This window comes from Puma concolor, chromosome B3, assembly GCF_028749965.1.
Source record: "Puma concolor isolate L17-30 chromosome B3, mPumCon1.1.hap2, whole genome shotgun sequence".
In the NCBI taxonomy this organism is placed as follows: domain Eukaryota; kingdom Metazoa; phylum Chordata; class Mammalia; order Carnivora; family Felidae; genus Puma; species Puma concolor.
The window spans coordinates 40199616-40216391 of NC_141672.1; the positions used below are offsets into that span (position 1 = coordinate 40199616).

A 16776-nucleotide genomic window follows, 5' to 3' on the forward strand; every position below is an offset into this window, starting at 1 on the left:
TTTTATGTGACTGTGGTCATACGGGGTAACGATAGAAAACAAATCAGGGCTTCTGACCCACTGATGGTAGATTGGGTGTCTTTCTCTCCCGGGAGGAAAGACCATTCTATAATGTCAGTAAGCTTATTAAGCCTTCAGTGATCAGCATTTTCCTCCCACCCTCCCCAAATTCTGCTTGGAGTATTATAGGGCAGACTAATGAACAAAACAAGATTAAGATCTGTTAAATTAATAATGTCATTTTCCTAATGAAAAATTTATTTTTCATTTGGAAAATTGACCTATAGCCTTGTGTTTATTTTTTCTTTTTAAATGATTTTTAAAATTTTTATTTATTTATTGTTGAGAGAGAAAGAGAGAGAGCGAGTGCACAAATGGGGGAGGGGCAGAGAGAGAGAGAGAATGGGAGAGGGAGACACAATGCGAAGCAGGTTCCAGGCTCTGAGCTGCCAGTGCACAGCCTGATGAAGGGCTTGAACCCATGAACCCTAAGATCATGACCTGACCCAAAGTTGGACACTTAACCCACTGAGCCACCTAGGTGGCTGAGCACAAGGTGCCCCTACCTTGTGTTTATTTTTAATGCAGGAAAATATTAGTGAAATAAAATTGTCTTCTTAATTTAGGCATATTGGAGCAAGTTTTATTTACACTCAGTGAAATGATAGCGTTGGTAATTTCTCCTTTTCTCAGCCAAGAAACCTTAATCTCCTTTCTGAAAGTGATTCTATTTGGGCAGCAAATCCTACATTAAAAATTGTTCCAGATCTCAAGTTATGTAACTGAACAGATGGCAGTCTCATGGCTTTGACATGTTAGGCTGCAATCATAGGACATGCTGAGGAACCAGCTCTGGAGCCTTCCAGTGGACAAGCAGACAGCTCCCGTGAGCAAGCAGACATGTGTGGCTGTGGGATCAGATGAAGAATTGCACTTTGGCTCAGCTTCCCATGTTTACTACCCAGGAACAAATTCCTCAGGATCCTGAAAGAGGTAAAAAACAGTTATGGAGAAACTAGTGGTAAATTTGATTGAATCATAAAAATAAACAACTCTCTGCTATAAGAGAAAACAAAATCTCTCAGGGAATGCTATACCAGAAGAGTGATTTAGTTTATGGTGCAGTTGAAATGTCAGTGGAGATAGATATTGAACTAAATGCATTTTTTAAGTTTATTTATTTATTTTGAAAGAGAGAAAGAGAGAATGCATGGGGGAGGGGCAGAGAGAGAGGGAGAGGGAATTTCAAGCAGGCTCTGTGCTGTCAGCACGGAGCCTGATGGGGGGCTCGATCTGACAAACTGAGACCATGAGATCACAAACTGAGCCAAAACCAAGAGTCAAATGCTTAACAGACTGAGCCACTCAGGCATGCCAGAGAATCTTAAGCAGGCTCCATGCTCAGCATGGAGCCTGATGCAGGGCTCTATCTCACCACCCTGGGATCATGACCTGAGCTGAAATCAAGAGTTGGATGCTCAACCAACTGAGCCACCCAGACACCCTTGAATGCATTGTAATTGTACCTTGGGCTTGGAACACAAGGTGGCACAATGGATAAAAATCCCTGCCTTCACAGAGTTTGCAATTTAGTGAGGGAGAAAGATAATCAATCAATCAATCAATCAATCAACAAATGAGCAAACACATACATATGAGAGTGATAAATGCCAAGAAGAAAAAAATAGCACAGAGAGGTATGTATGAAATTTTACACAGAGTGGCCATAGAAGTCTTCGTTTAAAAAGATGACATTTGAGGAGCACCTGGGTGGCTCAGTCAGTTAAGCGTCTGACTTTGGCTCAGGTTGTGATCTTGTGGTTTGTGAGCCCCATGTTAGGGTCTGTGCTGACAGTTCGGAACCTGGAGCATGTTTCAGATTCTGTGTCTCCGACCCTCCCCTGTCTGTCTGACCCTCCCCTGTCTGTCTGTCTCTATCTCAAAAATAAATAGAACATTAAAAGATTAATAATAAATAATAAAAAAATAAAAAGATGACATTTGAGGAAAATCTGAAGGAAATGAGGGTGTAAATCTTGTGTATATCGGGGGAAAGTGTTATAGAGAGAGGAAACAGCAAATTCCCAGACTTAGGAGATACCTGGAGTGTACAGGGAACCACAAAAAGTCCATTGTGGTTGAAGCAGAGTACACGAGGGGAGGTTGTCCAAGATGACATTTGAGAGATGATGTGAGGTCAGACCAAATAGAGTTTTAAAGGTCATAGTTTGGAGTCTGCCTTTGATTCTGAGTGAGATGGAAACCATTAGGGGGTTTTTCAGCAGACAAAGGGCATGATTGAGTTATTATTTATCAGGATAACCCTTTGAAGGAAATAAACTGTAGAACAGTAAGAGCAGATAAGAGGAGCAGGGGAGTGAGGATCAGGAAGGAATCATTTAGGAGACTGCTGAGAGAGAACAAGTTGAGAGATTATGGTGGCTTGAACCAGGCCGTCAGCAATAAAGGTGGTGAGGAGTGGGCAAATTCTAGCTATATTTTGAAAGCAGAACCAACAGTTCTGGTTGATAGATGAGGTGTATTGCCGAAGAAAAAGAGAGGAGTCTGGGATCATTGCAAGGTTTGGGGTCTATGTAACTGAAAGGAAGGAATACATCTGAGAAGCTTAGTGAAAAAGAAGAGATGTGGAAGGAATATATTTGAGGGATATCAGGAGTTCAGCTTGGGATATATTGTTAGAGACGTCTATTAGACATCCTAATGGAGATGTCGAGTGAGCAGTGGGATGTGTAAGTCCAAAGTGCCAAGGATGGGTTTGGGCTAGAGATATAAATTTTGGGGTCATAAGGATATACATGGTATTTGAAGCTATGAGGCTTGATGGATTTACCTAGACAGTGTGACTGAGTATAGGACCAGGTGAGTATGGAGAGAGCGATCATCTATTTGGAATGTTGCCAATGAGTAAAATGAGGCAAATTGAAAACTGGATTTCACCATGTACAAGTTATTGTTAATTTTCATAAGAGCAATTATCTGGAGTCTAGTAGAGTCTAGAGCAAAAGCCTGTTGGAGTGAGTTCAGGACAGAATGGAGACATTGGAGACAATAAATAAAAGCAATTCTTTCAAAAATACTCACTTTAAAGAGGAGAGAAATGACATGATAGCCGGATAGAGAGATAGGATCAAGAAAGAATTCAGAAACATTTCTTAAAGGATAACAGACGTGATAAAAACGCACATTTCTTAGGTGCATAGCTCTGTAATTCACAACCAAACACACGGGCTAGCACCCATTTTCCGTTTACAAGTCCCTACCCACCTCAAGGGCAACAACTATCCTGACTTCTAAAACCGTAGATTCATTTTGCCTGCGTCTGTAGTTCAGTAAATGGAATCAGATCATTCAGGCTCATTTGTATTTGTATCTGTAGTTACGTTTTAATCATTCTTATTGCTGTGTACTAATCCATCATTGTGAATATATCAAGATTTATTTATCTGTTCTACTGTTGCGCGGCAATTGGGTATTTTCCATTTGTATTCTCTATTTGTAGTTTCTTTTCTATTTGTAGTTTCCCCAGGTGGAATTACTGGGGCATAAAGTATGCATATATCCATTTTTAGTATTCCGAAATGGTTTTACCAGTTTACTGTCTCACCAGCGTGGTAAGAGAGACTTTATCAGTAATAGGAGTGATATTATATCTATCTGTCACTCCTTTGTCTTGTATCTCCTTTTGTTGAGAACTAAAGTAGTGGAGAGGGGCGATACTTATTGGGGCCCCTCAAAACCTTAAGGATAAGATTCTACTGCTCACAGGTTCTCCTGATGATTGACCAATTGTAAAGTGCTAGCACCATGCCTAGCACGGACAGGAATACAGAATGTGTTAGTTGTGGCTCTTATTTTGTAGTCATCTTCTCAGACCTGCCTCCAGGCAGAGGTAAAGTAAAGCAGCGATGACTGCACATGCCTTCTGCTCCAACTCCTGCTTATCCATCCAATCTTGCTTTGTAGGGTTGGGAAAAGATGAGGACTCCGAATGTTTCAGTGACTATACTGTAGGGCCACGAACAACACGAGGCTCAAATACCCCTTTCCGTAACTTGCACTGCATCCTTTAACCAGACCAGGCATTTCACCAGGGTGTTGGAGGGGCTGAGGACTGGTAATGCCCTAACTCTGTTAGGTTTCATTGTAAAATAAATCTTCTAATGTACTAGGAAAGATACTCAACCCAGGAAACTCAACTCACTGAAATTTTAATGGCAGAAATCCTGAGGAGGGCTAATTATACAGCTAGATATAATTTTTGCCTTTTGCAATTTTCTGGAAATGGTTATTGTTTATTTAGCCAATAAATTAAATATATTCTGGATGGATACCTGGGTGTCTCAGTCAGTTAAGCATCTGATTCTTGGTTGGATACCTGGGTGTCTCAGTCAGTTAAGCATCTGATTCTTGGTTTCAGCTCAGGTCCTGATCTCATGGATTGTGAGATTGAATCCTGCATTGGGCCCCATTCTCACAGCGTGGAGCCTGCTTGGGATTCTCTCTCCCTCTTTCTCTGCCCCTACCCGGCTCACACGCTCTCTCTTTCTCTCAAAATAAATAAATAAGCTTTAAAAATATACTTCTGGATTAAAAAAAACATTTTACAATATATGTATAAATCAGAAAGAGTATATATGACTGAAATCATCATTGCATCCGAGGACATAAATTTATTTTTATACTGATTATGTCTGATTATACCTTTTTTCCCCACATTGAAACATAATTTATGGAGTTTTTGAGAAGCAGTATCTTTCAGTGATATGATCTTCTAGGTAAAACAAAACGTTTCCCTATTTAAAAAAAAGTGTACTTCATATTTTGAGCAGTTTTATGCTTAAATAAAAATTACAAAGACAGGACAGAGAGTTACCACATACGCCATGCTCAGTTTCTCCTGCAGTTAAGATACTAGTATAGTACCTTTGTTATAATTAAAGAACTGATATCAATTTGTTAACTAAAGTTCATACTTTACTCGATGTCCTTAGTATGTACCTAATGTTCTTTTTCTATCCTAGGATCTCACCCCGGATACCATGTTACATTTAGTTGTTGTGTTTCCTCAGGCTTCTCTTGGCTGTGACATTTTCCAAACTTAATTTGTGTTTGAGGAGTACTGGTCAAGTATTTTGTAGAATGTGCCTTAAGTGGGATTTATCTGATGTTTTTCTCATGATTAGACTGGGAGAGGGTTTTTGGGAGGAAGACCACAAAGATAAGAGCCATTTTCATCACATTGTATCAAGGGTCCATTCTATCAATATGGCCTATTACTATTGATGTTGACCTTGATCACTTGGCTGAGGTAGTGTGTCCTGTTTTTCCACTGTAAAATTATGCTATTTCCATACTGTGTTCTTTGTAAGGAAGTCACTACGCACAGCCCACACTGAAAAAAGTGGGGAGATATGCTTCACCTCCTTGAGAGTAGAGTACCTACATAAGTTATTTGGAGTTCTTCTGCAAGGGAGATGGGTCTCCGTGCCCTCATTTATTTATATATTCAACCATTTATTTATAGACCCATAGATGTTTATGTTTATAACTTTGAGTTATAGTCCAATACCACATTATTTATTTTATTGCTCCTCAATTTGTTCCAGGTTTGGCTATTGGGAGCTCTTTGTGTTGGCTCTATATCCCTTTGACATCCCCCTCTCATTGTGTGTGTGTGTGTGTGCGTGTGTGCGTGCATGTGTGTGTGTGTGTTTTAATATTTTCTTAGTTTCTGGAACTATAAGATGCTCCAGGACCATCTTGTGTATTTCCTGACCTAGTCCTAGAATCAGCCATTTCTCCAAGGAGAAATTCCTTGGAGATGCCTTGGTTCCTCTTATTGGAGAATGATATTAGAAACTAAGATCTGGGGGCTCCTGGGTGGTCCAGTTTGTTGAGCATCTGACTCTTGATTTCAGTTCAGGCCATGATCTTACAGTTCATGAGATTAAGCCCATCAGGAACCTGCTTGGGATTCTCTCTTTCCCTTTCTCTCTGCCCCTCCCCCATTTGTGCTCATTGCACTTGCTCTCTCTCTCTCTCTCTCTCTCTCTCTCTCAAGATAAATAAGCTTAAAAAAAAAAGAAACTAATTTCTGGGCTCTAAGAGTGCTCCTTGGTATTGGGGTGTCATTGGGGTTCTCAGCTCTGTCAGCTGACAAAATGAGGAAATATACTTGTGTATACTAACTCTTGTACATACACAAACTTATAAATATCTTTATATGTAACCATATGTATCTATGTTAAGCTAAATATGTGCTCATACTGATAGGTCCAAATCTAATCCATTACCACATGGAACATTCTGGCCTCCTAACTTTTTTTATCTCTGAATTCCGACTCCAACAGTGCGAAATCTGGCTCTTTCTAATCCATTTATGTAATTGTTCAATTCCAGTGTATGGCACTATCAAAATTGTTAACCTGAAACTGCATGGGAAACAACTTTCTATTCAACTAGAGTTACAGTTTGATATACATTTTCTCCTGCCTTCAGAGGTTTTTTTTCCTCTTTTTTTTATGAAGTATAATTAACATACAGTATTACATTCATTTTGGGTGTACATATAATTCAATAATTCTATAAATCACTCAGTACTTTTTGAAGTATGCGTACTTTTAAAAAAAGTTTATTTATTTTGAGAAAGAGAGAGACAAAGAGAGTGAGAAAGAGAACCAGTGGGGGAGGGGCAGAAAGAGAGGGGGGACAGAGGATCCGAAGCAGGCTCTGTGCTGACAGCAGAGAGCCTGATGTAGGCTGAACCGTGAGATCAAGACCTGAGCCAAAGTCAGATGCTCAGCTGGCTGACGAGCCACCCAGGCGCCCCAAGGTAAGTGTACTCTTGATCCCCTTTATCTATCTTACGCCTCCTTCCATCTACCTCCCCTCTGGCATCCATCAGTTTGTTTTCTGTATCTAAGAGTCTCATTTTTTGTCTCTCTTTTTTTTCTTTGCTCATTTGCTTTGTTTTTTAAATTCCATACGTGAGTGAAATCGTATGGTATTTGTCTTTCTGTGACTTACTTTACCCACCATTGTACCCTCTAGGTCCATTCATGTTGTTGCAAATGGCAAGATTTCTTCTTCCCTCCCTCCCTGCCTTCCCTCCTTCTTTCCTCCTTTCCTTTCCTTTCTTTTACTCTTTTTTATTTGAGTATAGTTGACACACAATGTTATATTAATTGCAGGTGTACAACATAGTGATTTAACAAGTTCATACATTATTCTATGTTCACTATAAGTATAGCTACCCTCTGTCACCATACAACACTACTACAATATGATTGACTGTATTCCTTATTCTGTGCCTTTTATTCCTGTGACTTACTTCATAACTGGAAACCTGTATCTCCCACTCCTCTTCACCCATTTCCCCAATCCCCTCACCCCCTCTAGCAGCCATTAGTTTGTTCTCTTTATTTATGGGTCTCTTTCTGGTTTTTGTTTATTTATTTGATTTTTTTAGATTCCACATGAGTGAAATCACATAGTATTTTTCTTTCTCAGTCTGACTTATGTCACTCATCATAATACTCTCCAGGTCCACCCATGCTGTTGCAAATAGCATGATCTCATCCTTTTTATGGCTACATAATATTCCTCTGTGTGTGTGTGTGTGTGTGTGTGTGTGTGTGTGTGTGTGTGTGTCCCACATTTATCCATTAGTCTATTGATGGACACTTAGGTTGTTTCTACATCTCGGCTATTGGAAATAATGCTGCAATAAACATAGGGGTGCATTTATCTCATTAGATTAGTGTTTTCATTTTCTTTTTAAAAAATGTTTGTTTATTTTTGAGAGAGAGAGAGAGCGGGGGAGGGGCAGAGAGAGACAGAGAGGGAGACAAAGAATCTGAAGCAGGCTCCAGGCTCCAAGCTGTAAGCACAGAACCCAACATGGGGCTCAAACTCACGAATGGCGAGATCACGACCTCAGCCAAAGTTGGACTCTCAACCGACTGAGCCACTCAGGCACCCTAAGGATTAGTGTTTTCATTTTCTTTGGGTAAACACCCAGTAGTGAAATTATTTTTAATATTTTGAGGAACCTCCATATTATTTTCTATAGTGACTGCACCAGTTTGCATTCCCACTAGCAGTGCATGAGGGTTCCTTTTTCTCTACATCCTTGCCAACATTTGTTGTTTCTTGTGTTTTTGATTCTAGCCATTCTGATAGGTGTGAGGTGACATCTCATTATGGGTTTGATTTGCATTTTCGTGATAATTAGTGATGTTGAGCCTCTTTTCATGTGTCTGTTTGTCATCTGTATGTCTTCTTTGGAAAGATGTGTATTCAGGTCCTCAGCCCATTTTTTAACTGGATTATTTGCTCTTTTTGATGTTGAGTCAAGCTCTTTATATATTTTGGATATTAACCCCTTAATGGATATGTTATTTGCAAATATCTTCTCCCGTTCACTAGGTTGTCTTTTTGTTTTGTTGATGGTTTCCTTGACTGTGCAGAAGCCTTTTATTTTGATGTGTTCCCAATAGTTTATTTTTGCTTTTGTTTCCTTTGTCTGGGGAGACATATCTAGAAAAATATTTCTACATATGATGTCAAAGAAATTACTGCCTATGTTTTCTTTTAGGAGTTTTATGGCTTCAGGTCTCACATTTATGTCTTTAATCAACACTGAGTTTATTTGTGTGTATGGTATCTAGAAAGTGGTCCAGTTTCATTCTTTTACGTGTTCTTTTGCCTTAGGTCTTACAGACTCCACCCATTTCCAAAATTACTTAGATCAGCACCTTTACCCCTACCTCCTTCAGTGAAGTTGTTTCAAATATTTTTAACATGGTCTGATTGTTCTGTCACTTTCTGCATTCCATTCTAGGATCCCTTGACCTCCGAAATCGTTTTTAAATTTGCATGCATTCAGGTTGACTCTTTGTACTGGAAATGAAATTCTGTGGGTTTTGACACATGTGTAGTGTCACGTACCCACAATTACATACAGAATAGTTTCACCACCCTAAGAAATTGCCTGTGCTTAATGTGTTTAACTCTTCCTCCTCTCTCTCTGAGCCCCTGGAAATCACTGATACCTTTCCTGTCTCTATACTTTTGCCTTTTCCAGAAAGTCATATAAATGGAATCATATGGTATTTAGCCTTTTTAGACTAGCTCTTTTTACTTAGCACCGTGCATTTAAGATTCATCCATGCCTTTGGGGGCTTAAAAGCTCATTTCTTTTTACCCCTGAATAATATTTCCTCGTATGGATTTATACATATATATATACACATACATATATACACACATATATATACACACATGTGTATATATTCATGTATGTATATACATGTATGTATATGTGTATGTATATATACACATGTATATATATGTATATATACACATACATATATATATACACACATACATATATATACACATATATATACACATATACATACACAGTTTGTTTATCCATTCACCTATTGAAGGACATTTTGGTTGCTTCCAGTTCTTGGTAGTTGTACATAAAGCTGCTATAAACATTCGTATGCATGTTTTTGTGTGGACATAAATTCTCAAATCAGTTGGGTAAATAACAAGCTGAGTTACATGGTAAATTGCTGAGTTAAATGGTAAAACTATGTTTAGCTTAGCTGCCCTATTTAGCTGACATGCCACTGCTCAAAATCAGGTGGTGACCATCCCACAATTGTCGACAGCCATCACTGTCAGTTATCTGTTTCTTTTACCCCATTCAAGTTCTTGCACGTGAATATAGTTCCTGAACTTCTCTCCTATGTCAGAATAATCATTCTATGTACTTTGCAACGTCTTTTCATATACATGATGGCAGTCGCAGTATAGTAACTAACCTGTTCAAGGGAGAATCCTTCCCCTGCCCCTGACCTACAACCTGATACTGGGAATCCTTTCACCTGTGAAAGAGGATACTGGTAGCACCTATATAAACCTACCTCAATGTGTTGTGAAGATTTAGTGAGTGCTTAGAGCAGAGTCCTTCTTTGACCAAGCCTCACTGCTGTCTGAAGGATCTGCCAAGATTAGAATGTGAATTTGTTCATTCCTATTCCTGTGCTTCTTCCACTAGAGATAACACCCCAACTTCATTTTCCTGTTACCCAGCCAATATGTGGACCTCACTGACACCCAAGCGATTGATCTAACCAGTCAATTTAGGAAAGCCTCTGGTAACTTCTGTGTATACGTATGGTAGGCAAGGGATTTGCTTTTAGTTAAATGGGAATGCCTAGTAGCCATTGGCAAAAATAGTCTTCTCTCACCTTTAAATGGAAGGAAAAGGACAACAGACTTTATTTTAAGGTATAGACTTGCAGATCAATGAATGGGCTAAGCACTGAAGTAGTTTAGTGATCCATAGATTAAACTGCCTGAACATGAATTAGTGCATTAAACTCTATGGACACAAAATGGATCTGTTCAGAAACAAGTTTGGGCGGTTCATGTCTGGTACATAGTGTTTTCAGAATAAGGTTTAATTTTTAAAAGAGGTTTTAGAGCTCTGTATCCCAGCCAGAGAATGCTTATCTGCTTTATGCTAGTTTTTACCTGCAGAGTTTTTGTCTTTGTGACATCATTTATTTGCTCCTGCATTTTAAAATGCATTGCACAATGGTGGGAACTCATCTAAGAAAGTTAATCATACCCTGGCAATCCTTGAGCATGCTGGTAGTTACTGAGAAGATTTTAAGAAGGATGTTATATCAATACACTAAGTCTTCTGTATGGTCAGGCTGATTTCCTATGATTGGTTGGTTGAACAGTGAATGTGCAAAAGAATCCTAGAGAACTGACAGGTGGAGATTAATACTGTGTTAGCAAGATCAGCAAACAAAAAAATCCACAAATGCTTTCACACACACATGCTCATATATGTGTGCACACACATACACACAAGCATGCACAAACATATCTTCGTTGATATCTGTTTGGCCTGGACTAGTTGTATGTGTGGGACGTGACTGGTACTATCAAAAAGGATCACCAGGTTTCCAAATTACTTGCAATGACTAATATCAGTTAAAAATGCTTGAATTATTCAATTGATCAGGGTCACAGTCTAGTCTGGAAAACATTTATAGGTAAAATTACATTCTAAACATACTAATAATTTAAATATATGAATCTATTTATATATAAAGATATAAATGTTGCCATTAAGTATTTAATAAACCATCCAGGGTTCTTTTTACAACTGTAATGTGAAGGATAGCTCTCTACCGGGTGGGTCAAATGTTTATATCGTGAATATTGGTATTAGGACTCAGGTATTTCTTGACCTGCATACTCCTATCAGGAAAAGCACAAGGTGTAGAATTTTTTATTCATGCATTCACTTAGTTTATTCACTGTGCAAATATTTAGCACTTACAATATACCTGGCATTGGTCATGTTACCGGGGAACATAATCCAATGGTTGCTTGGGGGAATTGAAACAGTTATAAAGCCAAGTGATTTGATTGACTAAATATTTTTATTTAAAGTTGAAGTCTCAGGAATATTAAGCAACCAAAACTTTTTGACCGGTTTTACCTGTGCACACCCAATATGCACACACATACCTTCTACCAAATCTCTCTTGGGATCATTACCTGCTTTCCAACCATTGCCTGTTGGCTATAACTCCAACAGGTATATTGGCCATAATTGACAAACTGGATGGCTTATAAATTCAAAAAAATCCTAATCTATTCACTTCATCTACTCTGTAGGTACAAGTACAGCGAGAGTCAAATAAATGTCATGTCATACCAAACAATGAGGTATATGGCTTTAAATTTTCATTTAAACATATCAAAATGGACCCAGAAATGGTAACAACAGAGGCAGGTGAACATTCCTTACAACCCCTTTCTACTGTCTATTGGCATTGTTTTCAGATGACTATATGGTAAATGTGTTTCATTCCCTGCTAGTAGATTTGCAGAACACATTATTTAATTTTAATGAAGAAGTTTTACATCCAAATAGCTGTAAGACAAGCAGATTTTGCTTTCTTACAATTTTATTAGTAAAAAATGAAGGTATCAATATTGAAAAGTCACAAATGTGAGGTTTTGTTTGTTTTTACCAATATAAAGTTTTTTTTTTAAATTTTTTAATGTTTATTTATTTTTGAGAGAGAGAGACACACACACAAAGTGTGAGTGAGGGAGGGGTAGAGAGAGAGAGAGGGAGACACAGAATCTGAAGCAGGCTCCAGGCTCTGAGCTGTCAGCACAGAGCCCAACATGGGGCCCGAACACACAGATTGTGAGATCATGACCTGAGCTGAAGTCAGATGCTTAACCGACTGGGCCACCCAGGCACCCCACTACCAATATGAAGTTTTAAGTCAAATATCTGTATTCTCTTAAAGGAGAATATCCTTTCTGAAGCTTGGGAGTTGCCATTAGTGGACAAATTAGTTAAATAGACATTGGCAACGAAAGAAAATTCCCATTAGTTTGGTTAAATATTTTTGTTTGTTTGACTTCAGGTTTATTTCATTACAAAAATAGAAAAAAACCATGTAAGATTATAGAAGAATAAGAAAGAAAATAATTAACTTTGGCTCCCCCATGCAAATGATTCTGATGTGCTTCACTGGACACAAGACGTAGCCTGAGACTCCAAGAAACTGGTTCCTTTCCTCGGCTTGGCAGAGCATCTGTTTCTCACAGAAGCCTGAAAAAATACCCAGCTCTGTGGATTGCTGGGGTTCATTTCTGGTCATTGCACTAGCATGGAACAAAGTGTAACCATGTAATCAGTATGTGGGGGATGGAATGCTGTAGGGGGTTGTGTTAAGTACACTCCAAATTCTATGTATGCTCAGTGCTATGGAATGATTGTTTGGGTCCCCCTCCAATTCATCTGTTGAAGTCCCAATCTCCAATATGATATGTGGAGGTGGAACTTTGGGAGTTAATTAGGTCATGAGGGTAGAGCCTCCTTGAATGGAATTAGTGCCATTAGAAGAAGAGACATGAGAGAGATGATCTTTGTCTCAGTCATGTGAGGACATAGCAAAAAGGTGACCATGTGTAAATCAGGATATGGTCCATTACAGAACCAAACCATTCTTGCACCCTGATCTCACACCTCACAGCTTCCAGAACTGCAAGATATAAGTTTCTGGGTTTTTTTTCAGTCACCAGGTCCATGGTATTTTGTCACACCAGCCTGAGGAGACTAAGACATTTTTGTACCGAAAAAAAAGAATCACACTGCATTCATGGCCCATGGTTATACAAACAATAAGGAACACCGTGTCTGTTACTGCAAGAAAGCAAGTGTAAGAAAAGAACAATCTCTTCTTTAGACACAGAAGTAAAAATGCACATATCCAGTACAAAAGAAGGGGTGACTGTTCCTCTTAGTTCTGGCGATTTTATCTTTAATAATTCCAGAGAGGCGCTGACAAGCTGGAAGGTGAGGGCATGACTGTTGTGTTCCTTATTGAATGCACAACCTTGGTGTGGGGCACTCAGTGGACACGCATAAGTAGTTTTTGAGTAAATATGGGAGAGCAACTGGGACTGTGGTGGAGTTCTAAAATAGACCATGTAGTTAAATAAAATGAAGATATCTTCCTCTGGGAAAAAGAAGACTCAGGGCACGCAACAGTGCTCTTCAAAGCAGTTGAAAGAAATATGCAGAGGAGACCTCGACTCAATCTATGGAATAAAATAACTGCATAGACAGGAATTTATCATGACAGCTGCCTCCCATGGTAGAGAACCACCGGAACAGCTCTTTATATGTCTTGGCCACTTTAATTCTTAATTAGTTTCCACATCTTCCTTTCACTGGAGTGGCTCATCCATTCAATTATTCATTCGAAATATATACTGAACATCTTCAAAATACCAGGCGCCCTATTAGGTGCCAGAGAAACACCAGTGAACCTAACAGACATGACCTCTTCCCTCATTCAGTTTATAAGCTAGTGAGCAATGAGATTGGTTATCATAGTGAATTGTTTGAAAAGAAGCTACATGATCACTTGTTGAGGGTAGCAAAAAGGGAAATTCTGAATCACACATCAGGGCCAGGCAAAATGATCTTGCGAGTTCTTCTAAGTCTGGAGATTCCTGGGATTCTTTGTGTTCTCCCTGGATTCCCGTCTCTTAAGGACCCTATGATGACCTGGGATTCATTATGTTCACCTTCATCCTCCTCACCTCCACTTTCAAGTCACTGCTGAATTTTGACCTTTCTAATTCTAGTTCCCACACTCCTATCACAAGGTCATCCTCATGGTTGCTGACATCTCCTAACTGGGCCCACGTCCCTAGTCCAGCAGAGTGCAAATGACAGAGTGCAGCGTTCCAGGAGACCCTAATGCAGCTTTTCTGCAGATCATAGGCTGAAAAATATAATTCTGTAGTGGATTGAATGATGACTCCTAAAAAGATATGTCTATGTCCAAATCCTTGGAACCTGGGAATGTTATCTCATTTGGAAAAAGTCTTTGCAGACATAATTGAGTTAGGGATCTTGAGATGAGATCATTCTGGATTCCCCAGGTGAACCCCAAGTGCAAAGACAAGTGTCCTTATAAGAGACAGAAGAGGAAAAGAGAGAGGAGAAGGTGATGCAAAGACAGAGGCAGAGATTGAAGTGATATGGCCACAAGCCAAGGAAGAGGAGGATTGTTGACAGCCAGCGGGGGCTGCAAGAGGCAAGGAAGGGTCTTTCCAGAGAGCCTCCAGAGAGCCTACAGCCTTGCTGGCACTGTGATTTTGGACTTCTGGCCTCCAGAACTTAGAGAAAATCATTTTCTGCTTTTTAAAAGCTACCCAGTTTCTTGGGGCACCTGGGTGGTTCAGTCAGGTAAGCATCTGACTTTGGCTCAGGTCATGATCTCACAGTTCGTGGGTTTGAGCCCTGTGTTGGGCTCTGTGCTGACAGCTCACAGTCGAGTCAGGAGGCTGCTTTGGATTCTGTGTCTTCCTCACTCTCTTCTCCTCCCCAACTAGCGCTCTCTCTCTCTCAAAAGTAAATAAACTTAAAAAAATTTTTTTAAAAAAGCTACCCAGGTTCTGATACTGGTTGCAGCAGCCTGAGGAAACTAACGTATTATGCCTTCTACTATCCAAAACAACCAATTTCTCACGAAGCTGTCAGGTGGTGGTGGGGGGTCTTGCTAAATGCAAATGTGACCATTTTGCGCCCCTGCTTTAGGCCCTCTGTTGTCTCTATGCAGCCAGTAGAGGCACTTCCTTTCCTGGCTCTGACTCCAGGAAAGACTGCATTCTCTTGAGTGACACACTCCCTGGGGGTACACAGGTGATGTTCAACTCACAGCACAATGGAATTAATGCCATTTGCCCTCCCACTCAAGAATTAATGTCACAATGGAACTGAGATGACTGATGTGTGATGATGATTATAGGGGATAGACACTCTGATTTAATTAAACATAACAAAATCAGAAAAGAAACCATTTTCAAAGTACCGCGTGCTATTAGATTACTTAAAACTCACCCCTGCTGATCACACTCTGCTGGCCGCCTGCTGTCACCCGGTGTCTGCCTTTCTCTCAAGCTTTTTCTCCCCTGAGCATATTATGCTTTGGCAATGTCAACTTGCTTCTAGTCCCTCAGATGCAACTTGTTCATTCAGGCCTCTTGGCTTTGCACATCCTCTTCCTTTTGTTTGGAATGCCCTTCTACCCTTAGCCACCTTTTAACTCCTTTTCGTTTTTTTTTTTTGTTTTTTTTTGTTTTTTTTTTTTTAAATTTTATTTATTTTTGAGACAGAGAGAGACAGAGCATGAACAGGGGAGGGGCAGAGAGAGAGGGAGACACAGAATCTGAAGCAGGCTCCAGGCTCTGAGCCGTCAGCCCAGAGCCCGACACGGGGCTTGAACTCACGGACCGTGAGATCATGACCTGAGCCGAAGTCGGACGCCCAACCGACCAAGCCACCCAGGCGCCCCTCCTTTTCGTTTTTTAAAATGTTAATTTATTTTTGAGAGACAGATAGAGCACAAACAGGGTAGGGTAGGGGCCAAGAGAGAGGGAGACACAGAATCCGAAGCAGGCTCCAGGCTCTGAGCTGTCAGCACAGAGCCCGACATGAGGCTTGAACTCACAAACTGTGAGATCATGACCTGAGCTGAAGTTGAACGCGTAACTGACTGAGCCACACAGGGTCACTTTTTTTTTTTTTTTTGAAAGAGAGAGATTGCATGTGTGCACACAGGAGATGGGGGGGGGGGGGGCAGAGGGAGAGACAATCCTAAGCCGGCTCCAAGCCCAGCATGCAAGCACAATGCGGGGCTTGATCTCATGATGGTGAAGTCAAGAATCGGATGCTTAACCAACTGAGCAACCCAGGGGCCCCTCCTATTCATTTTTTATTTTTTATTTTTATTTATGTTTTTTTCTAATTTTTTTTAACGTTTATTTGTTTTTGAGACAGAGAGAGAGACAGAGTATGAACGGGGGGGGGGGGGGTCAGAGAGAGAGGGAGACACAGAATCTGAAACAGGCTCCAGGCTCTGAGCTGTCAGCACAGAGACCGACGCGGGGCTCGAACTCACTGGCCGAGAGATCATGACCTGAGCCGAAGTCGGACGCTCAACCAACTGAGCCACTCAGGCGCCCCCTTATTCATTTTTTAAAGCCAAATTCATATGCCATTTACTTTAGAAAGACTTTTTGCCTCCTTAAGATTTGATCAATTCCTCTCTTATGTAATGAACTTTTTATAAAATATGAAGACTTATTCTACATATTCTACTATACTATAATCCTTTGTTT

At 40.0% G+C, this 16776-nt stretch overlaps 1 long non-coding RNA gene across 1 annotated transcript in view; it reads left to right on the forward strand.

The window, feature by feature from the left end:
• Nucleotides 1–868: 868 nt before the first annotated feature.
• The window catches only part of LOC147579921 (uncharacterized), a 71099-nt gene continuing 55191 nt past the window's right edge, over nucleotides 869–16776 (forward strand). Inside the window, exon 1 of the long non-coding RNA XR_015251847.1 lies at nucleotides 869–993. This is a non-coding gene — a long non-coding RNA (uncharacterized LOC147579921). The remainder of the gene's footprint in view (nucleotides 994–16776) is intronic.